Here is a 25,586-nt window from a genome sequence, read left to right on the forward strand (position 1 = left end):
GGGCTGAATTCCCAGACTAAATGAATAAACAGAGCATACCAAGCTGAAAATGAACATTCATCTCTGTTTCCTGACTATGGACTCAATGTAACAGACTCCTATTAGTGGTAGTGTGCCCTACCTACCATGAAGATCGTATCCCCTAGAACTGCAAGCCATAATAAACGCTTCCTTCCATAAATTGCTTTGTCAGGTATTTTGTTTCAGCAAAAAGGAAGTAATTAATATAGTTTATGTAAGTTGAATTGCTCTCCTATATCATTTTATATCTATTTATACTAAAGATTTTCATTAGTAGAGAAGTATTCCAGTAAACTGGCCCATGACCTAAATATTTGTTTATTATTATCATATTAATTCTGTTTTTGACTTTATCCCTCTCCTTCAGATTCACCTTGTAATAACAGCAGTTTATACATTTAAGGCCCGATCCATAAGTATACAAGCGTAATATAAAGGAAAATCTTTTCTAATTATTTTTGAAAAAGAAGACATAAACATCATCAAAAACCTTCTTTTTTTAATTGTCAGATGTTTTCTTTGTCATTGTCAAATGACAAACACAATAACAAAGATTCAGTGTTCCTGGAAGTTTGAGGGTGTTGTGTTTTTTTTTTTCTTTTTTTTCAACATGCAAAGTCCATGATTTGAAGGATAAAAGTTTAGTAGTACACAATGGATTCTGTGGCTTTAAATGCCTTAATTATTTCAAAGCCAAATTTAAATTCAGACACCTAGTGTTACTTAAATGTGCCCAGGTTTTTGTGGTTTAATAAAAACATCTGTTTTGGTTTTTCTACCACAAAAGTGCATTTAATCTGTTCTTCCTTTAGTTGAACTTTTCACATCTGCTCGGCTCGATTCCCATAAGCTAAAGACCAGATCTTTCCCAAAAGTAGGAAGTCTACCTGTATAACTGTTGTTCTAGCTCATGAGATCTGCTTTTAATACCAGCTGAAGATTTCAAAAGAATAACAAAAATAAACTCCTTACCCATAATGCACTTCTTATGTTTTTTGGCTTACATATTACAATGTGTTCATTTTATGAATGCAATACTGCTTGGGAATTTTAAATTAAAACAGTGATTGTCAGATCACACACAGCCAGGTGTCTCCTACCTTCTGAGTTTTCTAACCCTGGAAAAAGTGTGTATTCTATTAAACTAATTACTTGTGATAAAGTTCTACCAAGACTAGCCAGTGGCTTACAAACCTTGGTGATTTGTTTTAGACTCATACCTAATGCTTATCTACATTTCTTAGGCCCTAAGAAGCAGCCCCGGAATGTTAGAAAGACAGTATGACCTCACAGATTTTCCCAATTGTTTGTTTCTAAGGGCTCATTCTACTTCTGTTTATAAGAAATCTTAAGAAGCATACCTAAAATCAGAAAGTCTGAAATAAAAAATTGGACATTCTTAAGTCAAAACCTAATAAGCATACTTTAAAATTACCAAAATGCTGATAAGAACCAAATTTTTCTATACTTAAGAATTTTGTTAAGGAAGTTACTGAATAAATGAATGCAGACTTGTATCTGTTATTTTGCTCAAGTGGAATGATTTACTCTATCAGTATTTACATAAGATTGAACAAAGCTGTATATTTATTCTTTACTTGGGCAAGATTTAATTTGTATCACATTACTCTAATTATTTTAGTTTATAAATTTATTTTGAAAATGAGATTACATAATTATATATTTTTCTACATGAATATGTAATTATATTTGGTGCTATTTACAGGACACAGTAACATGACATACTGCAATTAGTAGGTGTTCAACTCATGTTTCGTGAATGAGGCTTAATGAGGTAATATAATGGGAGGGCCTGGTATTGTACCTTTATTTATGCAAACAAGATGAATCTGTGATTTGAATGATTTCCAAATTTCTTACATAAATAGAAGCTATCAGTAGAGACTATTCAGGTTAATTTATATAATGTTTATTGAGTGCATGGTATGTGCACATCCTTATTACAGCCACAGTAAGAAACGCATGGATGGACAATATTTTTAAAAGGTTTAAATAGAAGGTAATTATCCAAATTGTGAGAAGTTCTTTAAAAAAATACATAGTCCAACATTGCTTGGGTAAACCTAACATTTGGGCCAAGCTTTAACAGAAAAGCCATCAAACTGTTGACAATTCTGAGTGAGACTTTTAAATAAAAAGCAATAAATAGGGGTGAGATATGGCTTAGTAGTTAATGTGCTTGCTTGCAAAGCCTTAACAACCTAGGTTCAATTTCCCAATACCCATGTTGGGCTGGATGCACAGAGTAGAGCATGCATGTGGTGTTTATTTGCTGTTCCAAGAGGCTCTGGTGGGCCCATTCTCTTTATTAGCCTCCCTATCTCTCTCTCCTTCAAATAAATTTAAAAAAAAAAGTTTTTTAAAGCAAGAAATTGATTTTATAAAAACCCAAAAGATGTCAGATGTGGAGAAAAGCATTAGAAAAAGCAGAGGATGGCAAGCAGTCTAGGTGGTTTTCTGCACAAGATCAGGGCAAGAGGATCAAAAGAGAGTAAAGATTTGAAAGTTGCCTGGTGGTATATCATCTAGCACTGTGAGTGCCAGGCCAAAATATGTGGACATGATACAGTATGAAACAAGAAGCTGGGTTTTCAGATAAGGTTTCCTTAATTTAAGATTCAAATATTTACTTAGCACAGATTTTGAATCACATACTAGAATACTCAGAGTCAATTAAATTTCTTTCAGAATTTGGTCCAACACATTTAAGATGCATCAGAAAAGGTTTTGTATATAGAGATTACAGAGAAAAAATCCACATTATTTCAATATGGAAAGGATACCCTTTTAAAGGAGGAGTAGAAAATACATTCATGGAACTTCTTTTTCTAATTATCATAAGATAAAGTTCTATAAAGTTCTTTATGTAATTATTTAATTTGATTTTTTTACTGACATTTTTATTGGTTTTGTATATAGTGTGTATGTAGCCATGTTTGTACTATATTTAGCCTACTCCCTGTCTTCCCCACTCCAAAGGGGCCCTCCTCATTGGGGTAAGTGGATTGTGTATTGTGGTATTAGCCATTAGTTATGGGTAACAGGCAATGTGTCTGTGCGTAATGTCCCAACATGTGGCTCTAACAATCTTTCTGCTTACTCTTCCATAAATTTCCCTGAGCTATGTTGGGTTTATTTTAGGTCTACTTCAGTGATGAGGTCTTGGGAGCCTCTATGTCTCTAGATATCTTGTTTGGTAAGCGTTGAGTGTTCTCTGTGTCTATCTTCTTCACCATTGTGCTGGTACCAGGTTCACCAAGAAAGCAACACTCTGCTCATTTCTCCAATTACTCTTGGTTCCAGCTGGGGCCTTGGTGTGGTGCAATGGGCTGATTCTCTACTCAGGATCTGCTTCCATCTGAAAAAGAAAAGGAAATTCTTCAAAAGAGAGTGAAGTCAGTACCAGATAAATGGGATAGCAATTATTATTTTAGATAGAATTTAATAGGTGTAGGCCCTCTTGTAGCCCCTGACTGGTAGGAGATTGATAATGGAGAGTGGGCTCATTTTTTGGATGTGGTTCTGACTTGTTTCTCAGCTCCAGCTATGGGTTCTGTTCCACTAAGAGGATCAGTTAGCCAAATCAAGAGTTGTTTACTGATCATGGCTGTGTGCCACTATTGCACTCGTGTGAGCATCACACCAGATTGTTTGCTGCTGAGTAGCTTAGACCATGAGTTGCTTGGGGAGATGTTTGTCATTTCCCCCCAGTTGCTCATGTAGCAACTTCTGGCATAGAGGAGCTAACTGTCTGGGGAATGACTTTCTTTCAGCTTCCAGCCATGTCACTCCATGTTAAGTGCCAACATCATATGGTGTCTTTGGCAGTAGGGTCTTACCACTAACCTTTGGTAGATCATCAAGTACTCTGTCTTCTTTTGGGAAACCTTATAGGTCTTTCTTATCAACAGCTCATTGTGGATGTTCACCACATGCTGGTACTGGAAGTTACAGGACAGCACCAAGGAAAATAAGGAAGGAAAAGATAGGTAATAAAAAAAAAGAGAGAGATAGAGTGAAGAGGGAGGGAGAGAGAGAAAGAAGGAGAGATTCAGGAGATTAAGGTTAGTATTAATCATACCCTTTCTATGGCCCTGTAACTCAGGTGTTCCCTTTAAGGACCCAATGATGGTTAACCATTTATTCTGTCTTTTTGAATGTAGAATTTTATGGTACCATTGCCATTTGTATTCACTTTTGTGTCCGCCACCCCTACCCCACCCTCCCCATTGTCCAGTCCTCAAGATGCTTATTAGGTGAGTCAGCATCTCAGGAAGATTCAGTTTAAAAGCCACATGAGTAAGACTGTGGGATGATTATCTTTCTATGACTGGGTGAGTTCATTGAGAATGATGTGTTCTAAGTTTAACCATTTTTCTTCAAATTTCATTTTGTCATTTTTCCTTACTGCTGTGTAGAATTGCATCATGTAGATACCCCAAATCTGAGTTATCCATTTGTCTAATGATGGACATCTGGGTTGATTCCAGCTCTTAGCTATTATGAATTGAGCAGCTAAAAGAATGGTTGAGAAAAATCTCTCTGAACTGCAACAAATGCCCAATAAGGGAATAACTGGGTCTGTTGGTAACTCTATAGTCATCATTTTAAGGAGTCTCCATATTGCTTTACATATTGGTTGTACCATCTTACATTCCAACCAACAGTGAATGAGGGTTCCTTTTTCTCTTCATCCACACAAGCATTTGTTTATATTTGATTTTTTAATGTTTGCTATCCTTGCTTGGGTAAGGAGGAATCTCATAGTTGTTTTAATTTGCATATTCCTGATGATGAGGGATGATGAACATTTTCTTAAGTGTGTGTTTGCCATTTGTATTTTTTCCTGTGAGAACTCCCTGTCCAGGTCTTTGCCCCATTTTGTGAGTTAGATGTTTGTTTATTGTTTAGGTTTTCGAGTTCATTATAAATTCTAGAAATTAGGCTTCTGTCAGTTGTATAGCCAGCAAAAATTTTGCTTTTGGTAAGATTGCCATTTTCACAATGTTAGTTCTGCCTATCCAGGAGCATGGGAGGTCTTTCCATTTTCTGAAGTCCTCAAATTTTTTCTTGAGTGTTTTTATGTTTTCATTGCAGATGTCTTTCTAAAGCACTTTGTTGTTGTTGTTGAAAATGGGACAGTGCTGCTTATGTCTTTCTCTGTATCTTTGTCTTTTGCATATAGAAAGGCTACTAATTTTTATGCATTGATTTTGTATCCTGCTACTTTGCTGAAGGAGTTAATCACCTTTAAGAAGTTTGGGTTGGAGTTTCTGAGGTCTCTTATGCATAATATTATGTCATCTGTGAATAGGGTTAACTTAACTTCTTCTTTTCCAATTTGTATCCCTCTTATTTCTTTCTCCTGTCTTGTTGCTAGAGCTAGGACTTCCAGTACTATGTTGAAGAACAGAGGTGAAAGTGGATACCCCTGTCTTTTTCCTAATCTTAATGGGAATTCCTTCAGACTCTATCCATTAAGTATTATTTGGGCTTTAGGAGCTTTATATATAGCCTTTAATATATTGAGATATAAACCATCCATGTCTATTCTCTCCAATGTTTTGATCATAAAGTGATTTTGTATTTTGTCAAAGGCCTTTTCTGCACCTATAGAGATGATCATGTGGTTTTTGTGTTTAAGCTTATTTATGTGGTATATTACATTGATAGATTTCCTTATGTTAAGCCACCCTTGGGATAAAGCCTACTTGACCAAGGAGGATAATCCTTCTGATATGTTGTTGAATTCGGTTTGCAAGGATTTTGTTCAGGATCCTTGCATCTATATTCTTCAGGGAAATAGGCCTATAGTTTTCCTTTCCTATGGCATTTTGGCCTCATTTTGTTATTAGGGTGATACTAGCTTCATAGAAGGAGTTGGGGAGCTTTCCCTCTTCTCCAATTGTGTGGCACAGTTTGAGAAAAATTGATTTCAGATCTTCCATGAAAGTTTGATAGAATTCAGCTGAGAAGCCATCTGGTCCTGGACTCTTCTTTTGGGGAAGGGTTTTGATTACCTTTTCAATCTCAATGTGTAATAGCTTTGTTTAGGAGATTAATCTGCTCTGAGTTTAGCTTTGGTTTGTGGTATGTGTCAAGAAACTCATCCATTAACTCCATATTATCCAGTTTTGTGGAGTAGATATATTTTAAAAAAAAATTGTTATTTTTATTTATTTATTTGACAGCAACAGACAGAGAGAGAAAGAGACGGAGATAGAGACAGAGAGAGAGGGAGAGAGAGAGAGAGAGAGAATGGGCACGCCAGGGCCTCCAGCCACTGCAAAAGAACTCCAGATGCATGTGCCCCCTTGTGCATCTGGCTAATGTGGGTCCTGGGGAATCGAGCCTCGATCCAGGGTCCTTAGCCTTCACAGGCAAGCACTTAACTGCTAAGCCATCTCTCCATCCCTGGAGTAGATATTTTTGAAAAAAGTTCTAATGATTCTCCCAATTTCACTTATGTCTATTGTGACCTCTCCTTTGTCATTTCTAATTTTGTTAATTTGAAGCATCTCTTTTTTCCACTTGATTAAATTGGCAAGGGGTTTATCAATCCTGTTTATTTTTTTTCAAAGAACCATCTCTTTATTTCACCAATTTTCATTTTTTCTTAGTTTCCAATTTGTTAATTTCTGCCCTGATATTAATTATTTCTTTCCATCTGGAGCTTTTGGGGTTGGATTCTTCTTATTTTTCTAGTGTCTTTAGGTGGATGGTTAGGTTATTCATTTGGGATCTCTCTATCTTTGTTGTCAAGGCTTTTAGTGCTATAAATTTTCCTCTAAGGACTGTCTTCATTGTGTCCCATAACTTTTGGTATGATGTGTTCTTATTGTTATTCATTTCTGGAAATTTTGCAATTTCATTTTTTTATTTCATCTTCTACCCATTTATTGTTTAAAAGTGTGCTGTTCAGTTTTCAAAAGTTGATGGGATTCCTGGAGCATCTTTTATTGTTAATTTCTAGCAATATAGCATTGTTATCTGATATCATGCAGGAAATTATGTCAATCTTCCTAAATGTATGGAGGCAGGCTTTATGACCCAGTATATGACCTATTTTAGAGAAGGTTCCATGGGCTGCTGAGAAGAATGTGTAGTCATTGGATTTTGGATAGAATGTTCTGTGGATGCCTGTTAGGTCTAATTGATCTATGGTTTTGTTGATCTCTCTCACTTCCCTGTTAATTTTTGGTTTGGATGATCTGTCTATTGCTGATAGTGGAGTACTGAAGTCCCCAACTATAATGGAGGGGGATAGCGGCAAGTGGGACAGCATCCACCCATGAAGGCCCCATGGGGGAATGCTAGCCTACTGGCCTGGGTCTGCATATGAGCATGGGTAGGTGGCAGTGATAGGGATTGCATTTGCAAGTGTGGAGGCATCTGCGGAGCTACAGTAGCCTGCTCTTCTGGGTCCCCTTAGCCTGCAGTTAGTGCAGGAGGAACCTGTGGCTGGGAGTATGTCTAAGACAGCTACTTGAGGGGATTGGGGGACTGATGGGATACCAGAGATCATGGAAATGAGCAGATTCCCTGCTTTGTTCCTCTTCACCCTCCCACTGGAGGTGTATTAGAGTCTGTTCACCCCTAGAAGATCCAATGAACCCTCAACATCTTGCCTTTATTTCCCCAGGAGGTGTGCCATGGTTAGGTGGATGCCATCTTGACCAGCAGTTCCCTGTTTACTGTCATTTTCATTCATGTAATGTAATCTGATCATAATTTCTTTCCAATAGCTTATTTTCTCCCTCACTGTCCATCCCACTCCACTGAACTCCTTTCCAATTAGACCTCCTTCTTCTATTTTCATGATTTTTTTTCACCCTCTTCCACAATCCATTTTGAAATGTTGAACTCAGTATTGAGGAGATCTTTGGAGGTAGTGAGAGATGCTATATAGATACACAATCAAGGTAACTTTGTGTTGAGATGACAATAACCCAACGTAGTTCTTCCTATACACTGGCTGTTACATCTTTGCCACCCATTTTATCAATGTTCCTTGAGCCTTGTATAGAATGATATAAATGCCTCAACTAGGATGTAGCACTAAATCCCTACTTATTTTCAGCATTTTTGTGAGGTTTGAGTCTCCCCACTTGTCATTGCAATCTGTTGAACTTGTTATAACCACATATTCAGAATTCAATGCTATTGGTGACCAAGTCACCTTCCGATAATTTTAAGATATCATGTATGGAGCATTAGCCAAGCAAGATATTTTTTTAAATGACCAGAAACAGAAACTGTGATACAAAAGAAGAAAAAGACTTTTTTTATAAGATTTGAAACTAATCTAAGTATGTCTTGTAACTGTTTTCATCACCTCATTGAGTTATTTAAAAATATACCTGTGTAAACATACTTCCCTGATACTGAAAACCAATAACAGAGGTAGTCATGAGCCCTACGGATAAAACATCTACTACTGTCTGGCTAAATGTATATTCTATGCTTATCAAACTGCCCACTAAGCACTTCTTTTAATGATTGTACATATATATATATATATGTGTGTGTATATGTATATGGGCATTTAAATATATTTATTTTTTGATTACTTTTCTATTCTGCAAGTACAGGCAGTTGGGTACCATAATTAGGCTCATCCATGACCTACCCCTCCCATTGGCCCATCCTTGTTGAGGTATATGGGTCGTGCATTGTGGAGGTAGCCCACAGTTATTGGAATTATAAATGTCTCTGCATACCATGACCCAACATGTGGCTCTGACATTCTTTCTGCTCCCTCTTCCACAAAATTTCCCTGAGCCATGTTGGGTTCATTTTTGGTCTGCATCAGTGATGAGGTGTTGGGGGCGTCTGGGGCTCTGGCTCTCTGATTTGGTTGGTGTTAAGTTTTCTCTGTGTTGGTCTCCTTCCCCCTTGTGCTGGTATCTGGTTCATCAGGAAAACAGCACCCTTGCTTGTTTCGCCAATTTTCCTTAATTTCATCCAGGGCCCTTTTGAGGTATGATGGGGTGGCTTTCTCCTTAGGATCTGCATCTATCTGAAAAAGAGAAGCAGATTCTCAAATGGAGAGTAAGTTAGCACCAGGACAAATGAGATATCCCTTACTATTTTTTGTAGAGTTTAATAGGTGTAGGCCCTCTTGTAGCCCATGATTAATGGTAGCTTGATATTAGAGAGTGGGCTTATGTTTGGATATGGTTTCTGACTTGTTTCCCAGCTCCAGATATGGGTCTCATACCACTGAGGGGATCAGGTAGCCAAATCAAGAGCAGCTGGTTCCCCACCATGGCTGTGTTTGACTACTGAACTTGTGTGAGAATCACAACAGGTTATTTGTTGCTAAGTAGGTTGGACCATGAGTTGCTTGGACATATATTGGTCATTTCCCCCAGTCGCCCATGTAGCACCTTCTGGCACTAGACACACTGAATGTCTGGAGACTGACTCTCTCCTGGCTTCCGACCATGCTGTTCAATTTTAGGTGTCAGCTGCATATGGTGACTTCAGCAATAGGGTCTTACAACTAACCTTTGGTGGGTCATCAAGTACTCTGACAGATATCTGTCATTCTTTTAGAAAAACTTGTAGGGTTCTCTGATCAAAAGCTCATTGTGGGTGATAGCCTCATGCTGGTACTGCGAGTTACAGGTCAGTGCCCCCTAAGAAAATGAGGAAAAAAGGTAATTAATATATAGGAGTTAGAGAAGAGAGAGAGGGGGGAGGAAGGGAAATGAAGGGAGGGAGGGAAGATGTAGAAGATTAAGGTTAGCCTTGATCCTACCCTCTCCAGTGTCTTGTGGTTGATGTGTTCCCTGTAAGGGCCTGGTAAAGATTCAGCCATTTGGTCTGCCTTTTAGGAAGTAGAATTTTATGGTACCATGGCCATTTGGGTCTAGATTTGTGTTTCCCGCCTCTTCAATGCTCTCCCCTCCCTCCCCAGCCATCCTCGTGTCTAGTCCATGAGATGTTTGCTGGATGTGTAAGGTATCTTGGGTAGATTCGGGTTAGGTGCTGTAGATGAGTGAGACTATGTTGCAAATTTTTTTCTGTGATTGGGTAAGTTCACTGAGAATGATCTGTTCAGGTTCAACCATTTTTCCTCAAATTTTATTGTGTCATTTTTTTCTTACTGCTGTGTAGAATTCCATTGTGTAGATATACCACATTTTAGTTATCCATTCTTCTAGTGATGGACATCTGGGTTGATTCCAGCTCTTAGCTATTACGAATTGAACTTCTACAAACATGGTTGAGCAAATCTCTCTGGCTGGCCTGTGGTTTGAAGCTTTTAGGGTAGATGCCCAGTAAGGGAATAACCGGGACTGTTGGTATCTCTATAGTCAGCTTTTTCAGGAATCTCGATATTGTATTCAAAAGTGGTTGTACCATCCTACATTCCCACCAACAGTGGATGAGTGTTCTTGCTTCTCTACATCCTCACCAGCATTTATTTCATTTTATTTTTGATGGTTGCTATCATTATTGGGGTAAGGTGGAATCTCATAGTTGTTTTAATTTGCATTTCTCTGATGATTAGGGATGATGAACATTTTCTTAAGTGTGGTTTACCATTTGTATTTCTTCCTCTGTGAACTGCCTCTTCAGCTCTTTGCCCCATTTTGTGAGTGGGGTGTTTGACTTCTTACTGTTTAGATTTTTTAGTTCTTTGTAGATTGTAGAGATTAGGCCTCTATCAGTTGGATAGCCCACAAATATTTTCTCCCATTCTGTGTGTAATCTATTAGCTTTGCTTATTGTATGCTTGTCTGTAAAGAAACGGTTCAGCTTCATATGATCCCATTGGTTGAGTGACTGTCTAAGGTCATGAGCTACTGCAGTTTTGTTTAGGAAATCTTTTTCCATTCCTATATCATGGAAAGTACTTCCTAAATTTTCTTCCAGTAATATTTGAGTTTCTGGTCTTATATTGAGGTATTTAATCCATTTGGATTTGAGTGGAGTGCATGGTGAAATATGTGGATCAAGTTTCAGTTTCCTGCATGTGGTTATCCAGTTTGTCCAGCCCAATTTGTTGAAGATACTGTCTTTTTTTCCAGCCTATTTTGTTCGGACCTTTGTCAAATATCAAGTAGCTATAGATGCTTGACCCAAAGTGCAGGTCCTATTGGTCTCTGTTTTTATGCAAGTCCCATGGTGCTTTTATTACTATGGCTTTGTAATATAGCTTTAGATAAAGTATGGTGATGCCTCCAGAGGTATTTCTTTTACTGAAGATATGTTTGGATATGCGAGACCCTCTGCCTTTCTAAATGAAATTTGAGATCATTTTTTCAATCTCTGTGAAGAACACTGTAGGGATTTTAATTGGAATTGCATTAAGTCTATATATTGCCTTTGGTAGGATTGTCATTTTCACAATATTAACTCTGCCTATCCAGGAGCACTGGAGGTCTTTCTATTTTCTCAAGTCCTCCTCAATTTCTTTTTTGAGTGTTTTTATGTTTTCGTTGTATAGATCTTTCACTTCCTTGGTTAACGTTATTCCAAGGTATTTTATTTTTTTGTTGCTGTTAAAAATGGGACTATGTCCCTTATTTCTTTCTCTGTATCTTTGTCATTTACATATAGAAATGCTACTGATTTTTGTGCATTGATTTTTTATCCTGCTACTTTGCCATAGGAGTTAATCACTTTCAGGAGTTTTGGGATGGAGTCTCTTACATATACAATCATGTCATTAGCAAATAGAGCTAACTTAACTTCTTCCTTTCCAAATTGTATCCCTTTTATTTCCTTCTCCTGTCTTATTGCTTGAGCTAGGACTTCCAGTACTATATTGTAAAGCAGAAGTAAGAGAGGACAACCCTGTTTTGTTCCTGATCTTAATGGGAATTCCTCCAGTCTCTCTCCATTAAATATTTATTTTGGACTTCGGGGCTTTCTTTATTTCCTTTATTATGTTAAGATACATACCAACTATGCCAATTCTCCCTAATGTTTTGATCATAAAGTGATGTATCTTGTCAAAGACATTTCTTTTTTTTTTTTTTTAATTATTTATTTGAGAGAGAGAGAGAGATACAGAAATAGGCAGGTAGAGAGAGAGAAAATGGACACACCAGGGCCTACAGCCACTACAAACAAACTCCAGACACATGCGCCCCCTTGTTCATCTTTCTTTTGCATGGGTCCTGGGGAGTCAAACTTCAGTCCTTTGGCTTTGCAGGCAAACACCTTAACTGCTAAGCCATCTCTCCAGCCCTCAAAGACATTTTCTGCACCTATGGAAATGGTCATGTAGTTTTTATGTTTAACCTTGTTTATGTGGTGTATTACATTGACAATGTCCACATGTTGAACCACCCTTGTGTTCCTGGGATGAATCCCACTTGGTCAAGGTTGATGATGCTTTTGATGTGTTGTTGGATTCTGTTTGCAAGGATTTTGTTCAGGATCTTTGCCTCGAAGTTCATTAGGGAAATAGGCCGGTAGTTTTCTTTTCTTGTGGCATCTCTGCCTGGTTTTGGAATTAGGGTGATACTAGCTTTATAGAAGGAGTTGAGTAGCTTTCCCTGTTCTTCAATTGTGTGGCACAGTTTAAGGAAGATTGGTTTGAGTTCTTCCATGAAGGTTTGATAGGATTTAACTAAGAAGCCATCTGGTCCTGGACTCTTCTTTTGGGGGAGGTTTTTTTTTTATTATTATTACTTTTTCAATCTCCATGAGTGTGCTGGATTCATTGAGGTGATTAATCTGCTCTGAGTTGAGCTTTGATAGATGGTATGTGACCAGAAATTTATCCATCTCCTCCACATTATCCAGTTTTGTGGAGTAGAGGTTTTTGAAAGAAGTCCTGATGATTCTCCCAATTTCACTTATGTCTGCTGTGATCTCTCCTTTTTCATTTTGAATTTGGTTAATTTGAAGCCTCTCCTTTTTTTGCTTGATAAAATTGGCCAGGGGTTTATCAATCTTGTTTATTTTTTCAAAAAACCATATCTTTGTTTTGTCAATTGTCTTAATTGTTTCCTTGCTTCCCAATTCATTACTTTCTGCTCTGATTTTAATTATTTCCTTCCTTCTGGAGTTCTTTGGGTTGGATTTTTCTTATTTTTTCCAGTGCCTTTAGGGGGATGGTTAGATTATTGATTTGGGATCTTTCTGTCTTTTTTATGAAGGCATTGAGTGCTATGAATTTTCCCCTGAGTACTGCCTTAATTGTGTCCCATATGTTTTGGTATGATGTGTTCTCATTGTCATTCAATTCCAAGAACTTTGCAATTTCATTTTTTATTTCATCCACTATCAATTTATTGTTTAATAGTGTGCTGTTCAGTTTCTAGGTGGCATTGGTATTTTGGTGGGTCTTTTGTTGTTGATTTCTAGCAATATAGCATTGTGGTCTGATATCATGCAGGGAATTATGTCAATTTTCCTAAATATGTGGAGGCAGTGTTTGTGACCCAGTATATGGTCTATTTTAGAGAATGTTCCATGGGCTGCTGAGAAGAATGTGAGAAGAATGTGTAGTCTGTGGATTTGGGATGGAAAGTTCTGTAGATGTCCATTAGGTCTAAGTGATCTATGGTTTGTTGAGCTCTCTTACTTCCCTGTTGAGTTTCAGTTTGTTTGATCTGTCTATTACTGATAATCATGTATTGAAGTCCTCAGCTATGATGGTGTTGGTGGTTATTTCTGTTTTATTTTCAAGTAGGTTTTGATTTATGAACTGTAGTGTCCCTGTGTTTGTTGCATACAGATTTATGATTGTAATATCCTCTTGATGGGTCTTTCCCTTGATAAGTAGGAAGTGGCCTTCTTTGTGTTTTTTGATTATTTTTGGTTTGAAGTCTATTTTATCTGATATTAATATAGCTACACCTGCTTGTTTCTTATTCCCATTTGCTTGGAATGTTGTTTTCCACCATTTCACCCTGAGGAGGTGTCTGTCTTTAGTGGTGAGGTGTGTTTCTTGAAGGTAACAGATTGAGTTGTCTAATTTTTTGATCCATCTTGTTAGCTTGTGTCTCTTGATGGGTGAATTAAGGCCATTAATATTTAGCGTAATGACTGTGAGGTTTGATTTGATCCCTGCCATATTGTGATGGTAGATGTCTGTTGGTATTTTTATGGGCTTTGATGCTTTTTGTGCCTACTCTGAGTTTAGTTGTTGTGATCTGCTTCTTGTAGGCATTTGACTTTGGTTATTTATTTCTTCTCTGTGGAGAATTTCCTGAAATATTTTCTGTAGGTTTGGTTTTTTGATCATATAATTATAAAGCTGAGTTTTGTCGTGAAAAGTTTTCCTTTCACCATCTATTATGAGAGATACTTTTGCCAGGTAGTGTAGTTTGGGTTGGAAGCCATATGTTATTAGACTTTGGAGTGTTTCACTCCAGACCCTTCTAGCTTTCAGCGTTTCCATTGAGAAGTCTGAAGTAATTCTAATGGGGTTACCTTTGAAAGTGGTGTGTTGTTTTTCCCTATCTGCTTTTAGGATTTTCTCTTTGGTGTCAATGTTTAGAGTCTTAATGATAATATGTCTTGGGGAGTTTCTCCTTTGGTCCAGTCTGTTTGGAGTTCTGTTGGCTTCTTGTATCTTGATGGGCCTGTCTTTTAAGAAATTTTTTCTTCAATTATTTTGTTAAATAAGTTCTCCATGCCTTTGGTCTGAAATTCTTCTCCTTCTGGTATTCCAATGATTCTGATATAAGGACATTTAAGTGCATCCCACAATTCCCTCATGTTTTGTTCACAGGACTTTTGAACTTATGAAGTCTTTGAACTCTTGAACTGTTTCTTCCATCTTGTCTTCCAGATCAGAGTTTCTATCCTCCACTTCGCTGACTCTATTCTTGAGAGCCTCTAGAGAGTTTTGGACTTATTCAATTAAGCTTGCATTTTCTACTACTTTTCTATGTATCATTTCCATTGCTCTGTCAATCTCCCTTTTCACATTATTTTCTGATTTTCTTGATGATTCTTGGAATTCATCCTTGCATTTCTTTATGTCTTCATTTAGCATGGCCAGATGATTTTTAAGGTCCTCTTTTTTTCACTCTCCCTCAAACTCTTAACTCTCTTTGAACTCATTCCAATCTCTTATCAATTTATTCTAGCTTAGTGTTGGTAGCATCCGTACAATTATCAGTCCTTTGTTGCTTTCCTGCAAGTTCTACCAGTAGGTTGGTCAGGGTTGCATTGTTCATAGGTTCAATTTGATGTTCTGATCCTAATGACTCTTCTGTGTTTTGGTTAGATGTATTCATTGTAGGACTGGGTGATCTAACTGGATTTTCTTGCATTTGATTTTTCATGTTATTTCTTTTGTGCTGTGGTCTGCCCATGACAGTGTATGGGAATGTAGGTGGGTGGATCAGCCTGGGCTCTAGCACAATTGGAATCTGAGGCAGCCTCAGGCAGTTGCCAAGCAGCCTGGGCTTTGGCTCCCACTTGCCAAAGCCACCTGTCTACTGCCTGATGGGTGCCAAGGTTGCCTGAATTCTTGAGCAGTAATGCACCAAAGCTGCCTGCATTTGAGCTTGGAGGGGGACTGAGGTACCAAGCCCTGAAGCAGTTCAAACTCTGGCTGGGAACACTGGGACCCAGAAAGAGTTTGTGCTCCCCGCCACAAGAGAATGGGGGATGGCCAGGGTTGGCACCACTACATGGCGTGGGACGGGGCATGTGACTAGGGTCAGGACAAGGCTCTGGGATGGGTCATGGGGCAGGGCTCCGCAATGGGGCACAGGATGCGTGGGACAGGGCACCGCATGGGCACCCAGCTATTTGGTGGAATGGGTGTTCTACCTTCCCACTAGGGGATCCATGATTCCCTGTTTTCCCCCCTTCTGAGCCCTCCCACTGACAATAACTCCCAGAAAAAAACTTAATGTCTTGCCTATTTTTCCCTGGGATTTGCAGCACAGCTAGGTGGTTGCCATCTCAGCCGGAAGTCTCTGATTGTACCCATATATCAATGCTACTCTCACTTTTGGTTAGAGAACTTTCTCTTTTCAGATGGCAATGACCTTGGGATGACTCAGAAGGCATTATGTTGCTGAGAAGAAGTGATAGAGGAGTGCTCAGCACTGCAGTATTTCTATCACACCTTCAAAGGCTCAGGGTACATTGCAGAAGAAGTGGAGGAAAGAATGTAAGAGCCAAAGGAAGGGTAGGACTCCTTACAACATGTTCCTCCAGACACATAATGGCCTGGATATCCATGACCTCACAGTGCCTGACATTACCTATACAAGACCATCATAATAGGAGGAAAAGATTATGACATCAAAATAAAAGAGAGACTTATTAAGAGGGGGAAGTGATATGATGGAGAGTGTAGTTTCAAAGTTTCAGATTGGGGGAGGGAGGGAGTTACCACGGGATATTCATGGAAGTTGTCAATAAAAATAAATAAATTAATTGAATGAATTAAAAATAAGTAAATAGGCAATGTGAGATAAATGTTTGTCTCTGAACATAAACCCATGTACAGAGAAGAAAAACTGATATTCTGTGACCCTAAGATTAAGTAAAATTATATATCATATCCTTATTTATGAATTCATCTTTTAAGGTAGTAAGATGAGTCTTGAGCATGTATGCCTAGGAGTAGTATTAGGTGAGTGATATGGTATATCTATTTTCAGCTGTCCTCAGAAACTCTACACTGATTTCCACAATGGCTGGATTAGGCTGTATTCCCAGCAACAGTGTTAAAGGATTCCTCTTTTTCTGCATTCTCGCCAGCATTGATTTTCATTTGTTTTCATCATGGTAGCCATTCTGACAGGAATGAGATGGAATCTCAAAGTAGCTTTAATTTGCTTTTCCTGATGGCTAAGGATGTAGAACTTTTTAAAGATGCTTATATGCCATCTTTTTATCTTCTTTTGAGTACATTTCTATTTAGTTCCATAGCCCATTTTTTAATTGGGTGGTTTGATTTCCTATTATTTAGATTTTTTTATATTCTTTGTATATCCTGGATATTAATCCTCTGTCTGGATTATAAAAATTAAAAATAATTCAATATATCCTGTATGTCCCATACAAGTTATAGTTATTTCCTATATTTTTGTCTCTAATATGATCTACTTCCAACATTACTTGTCATCTACTGAGTAATGCCAAATACACTCAAGTTTCCTGCCTTATATTCAACCCAACATAAGGTCACATAGTTTGATTCATGAAATATTTTTCAGTATTTACTTTTTCACAAATTCTACCCCATGACCAAAACCACTAGGATGGCATATGTTCACATATGTAAAACATTTCACAAGCATGTTATCTGATCCATTTTCCTTAACGTATGCTTTTCAATTCTCTGACCATGCAGCCAGAATATTTATAACACTTTTATACCAATTGAAAATTTTCTCATTGCTGATATGAAGTAGTATCATATTCAATGTAATAACTCTACCTGAGTGGGGGAAAGATTGAGAAATAGTTGATAATGAAATCACTGCAAGTCTAAGAATTCTAACATTTACACAATAATAAATATTTTACAATGAAATGAAACGCAAGTTTTAATGCAACCAAATGTTGACATAAAATATTAATACACACAGAAACATATATATGTACACTTAATTAATATTATGAATGCCTTTTAGTACTTAGGTTACTACAAGTGTTTTGATTTGGATTTTTCATTCTGTTTTTGCAGCAGGTATGTAAAAAAAAAAAAAAAAAAAACACCTGGTCATGAATAAGTCTCAAAAGTATTGTGCCCAACAACAGTCATATTTTAAGCCATGGGTATTCTATGAGTACTTTTAGGGATAAAAGTTTGTTTTTTTGGAAACATAGTCCTAGTAAAGTAACTTCTTTTGACATTGAGGGATTGCTCACCTAAACATATAAGTGCATATATTCTGAGTATGTTATTCTTATGCTGCAAAAATTTCAAGAGCATTTACTATCACTGAACTTGAGTCAACATGTCCTATTTAAAATCAAACAACCTATCTCCCAAAATCTGACAAGATTTAGCAGAAAATTAAAGCAATACTTTATAGGGAAATCTCTAACCATCTGTGATTGTCATTATTATTTTTTTTTCTTCTGGTATTATTTACACTTCCTGTGTTTTCAAAGGTTTCAATCTATCCTTAGCAACTAATTATAAATAAATGGCTAAAAAGATGTTTGCATCTATGACTTTTCTGCCTCTTAAGCCAAAAAAAAAAAAAAAAATGCATTATCTTGTTTGAATCACATGAACTTCCTTTTCCCACAGAGATATACCTGAGTTCTGCCTGGAGAACTCCACAGCAGAATTTAAAAAATGACTGTTTTCAGAAAGAAGAGTTTTGGTAGAAAGTAGACAGATTATCCTACAAAATGAAACAGATTGAAATACTAACAAGAAAATGGAACTTTAAAGCAATAATGTGTTAGTGTCATGCAAAATAGAAACACACTTAAGAGTTGAAATATCAAAATATGCCCTATTGTTTTCTGCTATATTTTCCTATTGATATATGCTTAGCTATAGTAAGGGAAAAAGTCTTATGCCGCATGATAAGCCCTTTTCACTCTTTGTAATGACAACTAGGAGAAATCATCTGATGCCACCCGGTTGTAACTCTGCCAGAGTGCTAGCATGGTTGCTTGTTCAGCTCACAGTAGAGTTGCCTCTTTGATGTTGTGCAGCCAACATTTCCTCTGTATTCACTTTTATCTCTGGTGCTGGCACTGGTTCCTGCAGCATCCTCTCCTCCAGATGGTCTCCATCTACCCTTTAGAAGGGCCCAAAATACTCTAGCTTCCTCCTCTTGATCTCTTACCATTGACAGCTACGTATCCCCTCAGGACTTTCATATCAACTCATTCCCATTCTATTCTTTTTTATTTATTTATTTATCCATTTGAGAGAGAAAGAAAGACAGGCAGAAAAGAGGGAGAGAGAGAGAAAGAGAGAGAGAGAGAGAATGGGTGTGCCAGGGCCTCCATCCGCTGCAAACAACTCCAAATGCATGTGCCACCTTGTACATCTGGCTTACATGGGTACCGAAGAATAGAGCCGCAAACCAGGGTCCTTAGGCTTCACAGGCAAGCATTTAACCTCTAGCCATCTCTCCAATCCTCTATTCTTTTCTTTACAGGTTGTTTCTAAGGGTTGAAAAGGGCTACAAGGAAAGAACACATAAGCCTCAGGACACATTGCTGCATCATTAACAATACTTTTCATCTATTTTTTGGAAGAGTTCTTTGGAACATTGATTACCTATTATGCATGGAATAACTATCATTTATTAGGGACAGTAATATGAAATGGAGATTCAAACAGAACTCAAATGAGGTTTGGATAAGGCTGAGGGTGACAAGCACTGGAAGACTTAAGAAAGGAACTATTACTGTGCTTTTGGAGAGTATCATAACAAGGTTCATATAGTTGTGTCTAACAGGGTATATACGGGCACAGCACCTTCATGATATCTGCTGTGTCAGCTTTGCCTTAGTTGGATAGAAGAGTTAGCATGGGAGAGAGGTCAAAACATGCTGTTCAATGTTTAAAAATTATGTGTTTTGTGTACTTATCATGAAGCTTCCATGGGCCCATGAAGATCTCCAACCAGTGAATTAGAAAGGGATTTTCATGCTACTTGGATTAGTGAAAAATAAAGAATAAAAAGGTGGAAAAGTTTTAAGTGAAGAAAAATATATGGTCAGATCTATGCTTTTGAACAAGTTGTTTGATTTCCCAGCATCAAATAACCAAAAGAGACAAAGAAGGCCACTTCCTACTTATCAAGGGAATGGTCCATCAAGAGGATATCACAATCATAAATCTGTATGCACCAAACACAGAGGCACCACAGTTCATAAAACAAAACCTACTTGACAATAAAACAGAAATAACCACCAACACCATCGTATTTGGGGATTTCAATACACCTTTATCAGGAATAGACAGATCATCCAAACAGAAACTCAACAGGGAAGTGAGAGAGCTCAACAAAAATCACAGATCACTTAGACCTAATGGACAGCTACAGAACATCCCATCCCAAATCAACAGACTACACATTTTTCTCAGAACCCCATGCAACATTCTCAAAAATAGATTGTGTACTGGATCACAAAGTCTGCCTCCATATATTTAGGAAGATTGGCATAATTCCCTGTGTGATATCAGATCACAATGCTATATTGCTAACCTTGCTATTAACAACAAAAAACCCACAAAGAATCCCATTTGCTCCTGGAAAATGAACAGCACACTTTTAACAAATAAATGGGCAGTGGATGAAATAAAAAATGAAATTGTGAGATTTCTAGAAATGAATGAGGATGAGAACACATTGTACCAAAATTTATGAGACACAATGAAGATGATCCTCAGTGGAAAATTCATAGCCCTAAATGCCTTCTAAACAAAGACAGAGAGATCCCAAATTAATAACCTAACCATCCACCTAGAGGCACTGGAAAAGCAAGAGAAATCCAACCCAAAAAGCTCCAGAAGGAAAGAAACAATTAAAATCAGAGCAGAAATTATTGAATTGGAACCTAAGAAAACAAATAAGAAAATTGACAAGACAAAGACCTGGTTCTTTAAAAAAAAACAAGATTGACAAACCCTTGGCCAATTTGATCAAGCAAAAAAAAAAAAAAGAGAGAGAGAGATTGAGAGAGAGAGAGAGGCTTCAAATTAACAAAATGAGAAATGAAAAAGAAGAAGGAGAGATCACAATGGACATAAGTGAAGTTGGGAGAATTATCAGGACTTGTTTCAAAAACCTCTACTCCACAAAACTGGAAAATATGGAAGAAATGGATAAATTCTTGGATATATACCATGTATCAAAGCTAAACTCAGAGCAGACTAACCTCCTAAACACACCTATAACACTCACTGAGATTGAAAAAGTAATAAAAATCCTCCCCAAAAAGAAGAGTCCAGGAACGGATGGCTTCTCAGCTGAATTCTATCAAACCTTCATGGAAGAACTCAAACCAATATTTCTCAAACTGTGCCACACAATTGGAGAACAGGGAAAGCTCTACAACTCCTTCTATGAAGCTAGCATCACCCTAATTCCAAAACCAGGCAGAGATGCCACAAGAAAAAAACAAACAAACAAACAAACAAAAAACTACAGGCCCATTTCCCTGACAAATGTAGACATAAAGATCCTGAACAAAATTTTTGCAAACTGAATCCAACAGCACATCAAAAGCATTATCCACCTTGATCAAGTGGGATTTATCCCAGGAACATAGGGTGGTTCAACATATGGAAATCTGTCACTGTAATACACCATATAAACAAGGTTAAACACAAAAACCACATGATCATTTTGATAGATGCAGAAAAGGCCTTTTACAAAATGCAACATCACTTCATGATCAAAACATTGGAGAGAATTGGCATGGTTGGTTCATATCTTAATATAATAAAGGAAATATACAAAGCTCCTAAGGCCCAAATAATACTTGATGGAAGGAGACTGGAGGAATTCTCATTGATATCAGGAACAAGACAGGGGTTTCCATTCTACCCTCTGCTCTTCAACATAGTACTAGAAGTCCTAGCTCAAGTAATAAAACAAGAGAAAGAAATAGAAAGGATACAATTTGGAAAAGAAGAAGTTAAGTTAGCTCTATTCACTGAAGACATGATTATATACATAAGATAACAGAGAGACTCCATCCCAAAACTCTTGAAGGTGATAAACTCTTATAGCAAAGTAGCAGGTTACAAAATCAATGCACAAAAATCCGTAGCCTTTCTATGTGGAAATTACAAGATACTGAGAAAGAAATAAGGGACACTGTCCCATTTTCGATAGCAACAATAAAATAAAATAAAATACCTTGGAATAATGTTAACCAAGGAAGTGAAATATCTATAGAATGAAAACATAAGAACACTCAAAAAAGAAGTTGAGAAGAACTTGAGAAAATGGAAAGACCTTATATGCTCATGGATAGGCAGAATTAATATTGTGAAGATGGCAATCCTACCAAAGGCAATATACAGATTTAATGCAATTCCAATTAAAATCCCAACATTGTTCTTCCCAGAGATAGAAAAAAATCATCTCAAAGTTCATAGGGAAAGGCAGAAGGCCTCAGATATCCAAGCGTATCCTCAGCAAAAGTAATACCTCTGGAGGTATCACCATACCTGATTTAAAGCTATATTACAAAGCCATAATAATAAAAACAGCATAGTACTGGCATAAAAACAGGAGTATAGACCAATGGAATAGAATCAAGAACCCAGATTTTGGGTCAAGCAACTACAGCTACTTGATATTTCACAAAGGCCCTAATAATATAGGCTGGAGAGAAGACAGCATCTTCCACAAATGGTGCTGGGAAAGGTGGATAACCATATTCAGGAAATTGAAACTTGATCCACACATCTCACCATGCACAACACTCAAGTCCAAATGGATCAAAGACCTCAAGATAAGACCAGAAACTTGGCTACTACTGGAAGAAAATATAGGAGGAACTTTCCATGATATAGGAATGGAAAGAGACTTCCTGAACAAAACTCTAATAGCACAGGATCTTAAACAGTCACTCAATCAGTGGGATCACATGAAGCTGAAGAGGTTTTTTTTTCACAGATAAGCTTACAATAAGCAAAGCCAATAGCTTACCCACAGAATGGGAGAAAATATTTGCTGAATATCTAACTGACAGTGGCCTAATCTCTAGAATCTACAAAGAACTCAAAAACCTAAACAACAAAAAGTCAAACAAATCACTTACAAAAAAGGGCAAAAAGCTGGACAGGCAGTTCACAGAGTAAGAAATACAAATGGCAAACACACACTTAAGAAAATGTTCATCAGCCCTAATCATCTCTCCAGCACTATGAGGGCTAACCAGTAAGGAACAGGATTCCTTCTTAGTTCCAGTATGGTCACCTGATGATCCATGATAATAGCCTGTGGTGTTTTCAGCAATATGGACTTACTTTTGAGCTCCTTCAGGCCATTAAGTGTGTTAGCAATGGTCTGCATTATTATGGGGACTTCATTTCTCCCTGACCAATAAATAGCTCACTGGGGGGTAACCTCATTCTGATACTGGGAATTACCAGCCAGAGTCCATGGTTTTGGGATTGTGCTTTCTCCATCTTGTATGGGGCTTTTCTGTTCAGGTCCTTTCTCCCCATTATTGAGGGGAATGACTCATAGAATGATATCCAGGAAGAATGTTTGTATGGAATTGATTCACATTGGCTTTAGTTTTGTGGATTTCCCCAGAACCCCTTCCTCTACCTCTTAAGAACTTCTATTTATTTTTCTTTCTTTCTTTCTCTCTACCTTATGTCTTTCTGCCTTTCTTTCTTTCTCCCCCCATTTCTTCCCTTTTTCCTACCTTCATTCTTGTATAAAACATATTGTTTTCATATGGCTTACAATTAACTGATGCCAGTTGATGTTAGAAATTACATGTGAAAGAGGACATGTAGCATTTGTCTTTCTTAACGTGTTTGAACTTACTTAGCATGATTTTTTGCAAATCCTTCCATTTTTCTGAAAATTTGATTATTTCATTTTTCCTTACCACTGAGTAGAATTCCATTGAGTATATGACATTTCTTAGGGTAACACTGAAGGTGTTCTGGCAGAGTCATGTATTCTTTAAGTATCTGATTTTATCTTTCAGTAGACAGTTTTATAAGGTTTTATTGCTGTGTTCCAATTATATTTTGTAATTAATTAATGATTATAAAGTATTAATTATCTAGTATAAGAAGCAGCTATGATTATTTTCTCTTTCCCTTAGAAATATAAAAATACATTTGAGTGATAGTCTCAAACTCAGTAGCAAAAGGATAACACATGTTTAGTTTTGTTTTTAGTTATTCTTCTTATTGTCATTTTTGCTTTTCCAGAAGCACAAAAAGAATCTAAATTTTAATTTTTCTTCTTATCTGAGCTAACACAAAGCTATAGTTTTCAGCCTCAACTCGCATCTAGTCCTGTATTGTTATCCCACAGACACTGTGTCTTCAAAATCCTGGCACAGGGAAGAAGACAGTTTTCCAATGTCATTGAAACAAAAGCTTTATTGAATAAATGTGTGTGAAAATGATATGAACAAAAACATCTCCACAGGCAGCACCTGACTGGCTGACAGCATTCTCCATCCTCATATCAGAGCTCAGCTAGGAACGCCCCAGCCTAGCCTGCTAGTGCTCCTTTCAAAGCTATTTGTGTCAAGTCAAAGAAGGAAATAGATAAAGAAAACCAAGAAAAACAGATAAAGAAAATAGTTTCCTAGCCTAAGATAGTAGTAAATTACACATCTCCATTATTAGAAGATAGTACTACACACTACAGAGAAACAAATTTGCATGATATCTATTCTTTCTTTCTGTATACATTTTTAAATATAAATTTTGAAAATGAAAACTCACTTTTTAAAAACCTCCACATTTTCATTTTACTTTCAACTAAGGAATAAAACTGTAGCATTTTTCTTCTTCAGGGATAAACTTGTATTTGAACTAAGGAAAAAAATTGAATTTTTATTTTTATTTGTTTATTTATTTGAGAGCTTCAGACAGAAAGACAGAGGGAGAGAGAGAAAGAAAGAGGGGAGGAGAGAGAGAGAGAGACCACGCAAGAATGGATGCCCCAGGTTCTCCAGCCACTTCAAATGAACTCCAGATGCATGTACCACCACCTCGTGCTTCTGGCTTATGTGGGTCCTGGGGAACTGAGCCTTGAACTGTGGTCCTTAGGCTTCACAAGCAAGTACTTAACTGCTAAGCCATTTCTCCAGCCCCCCAAATTGAAATTTTAAACTACATTTCTTATACATACTCACTCTGTTCCTACAAGAGAATTATAGACTACTAGCAAGTTATCTAACCTGAATTTTAAATAGCAAACGCTATCTTTCTAAAAGTTACATAAAAGTTGCCTTGTGTATGGTTATTTTGATCTCATTAACCAACTTCTTAAAATATGCAAATGATTTTAAATCAATGGCATAACAAAATACAGGCCTTTGAGGTAAAAGCAAAAGAGTGAGCTATTATTAAATGTGAAATAAGCTGTTATTAACTGTAATCAGGTGTTTGATCTATAAGACATAACACAGTTCTAAAAGTGAACACTCAGTTACAACTCTTATTAAGTGTTCAAGGACAGTATACTCACATTATTATTTATTCCGCCACTCATTTGCTTATAATTATATATTGAACATCTACCATGTGCCAGTTACTAACCAGAGACCTGGGAAGGAAAGGGGAAGCCATGCCTTCCTGAACTTTACATTATAGTGCAAGGAACAAGTAGCAAAAGTACATAGAAAATAAGCAGACAAAAGAAATTTAAGTGGAATAATGGATCTAGAGAGATAGATAATATTATTTGACATAGATGAACAGGTAAGAACTTTTATTATTTATTTGAGAGAGACAGAGAAAGAGAAAGCGAGATAGATAGATAGATAGAGAGAGAGAGAGAGGGAGAAAGAATGGGCATGTAAGGGCCTCTAGCCACTGCAAAAAAAATTCTGGATGCCTGTGCCACCTTGTGCACCTGGCTTGTGTGGGTACTGGGGAATAAAACCTAAATCTTTAGGCTTTGTAGTCAAGC

Source organism: Jaculus jaculus, chromosome 4 (genome assembly GCF_020740685.1).
Source record: "Jaculus jaculus isolate mJacJac1 chromosome 4, mJacJac1.mat.Y.cur, whole genome shotgun sequence".
NCBI classification, from domain to species: Eukaryota; Metazoa; Chordata; class Mammalia; order Rodentia; family Dipodidae; genus Jaculus; species Jaculus jaculus.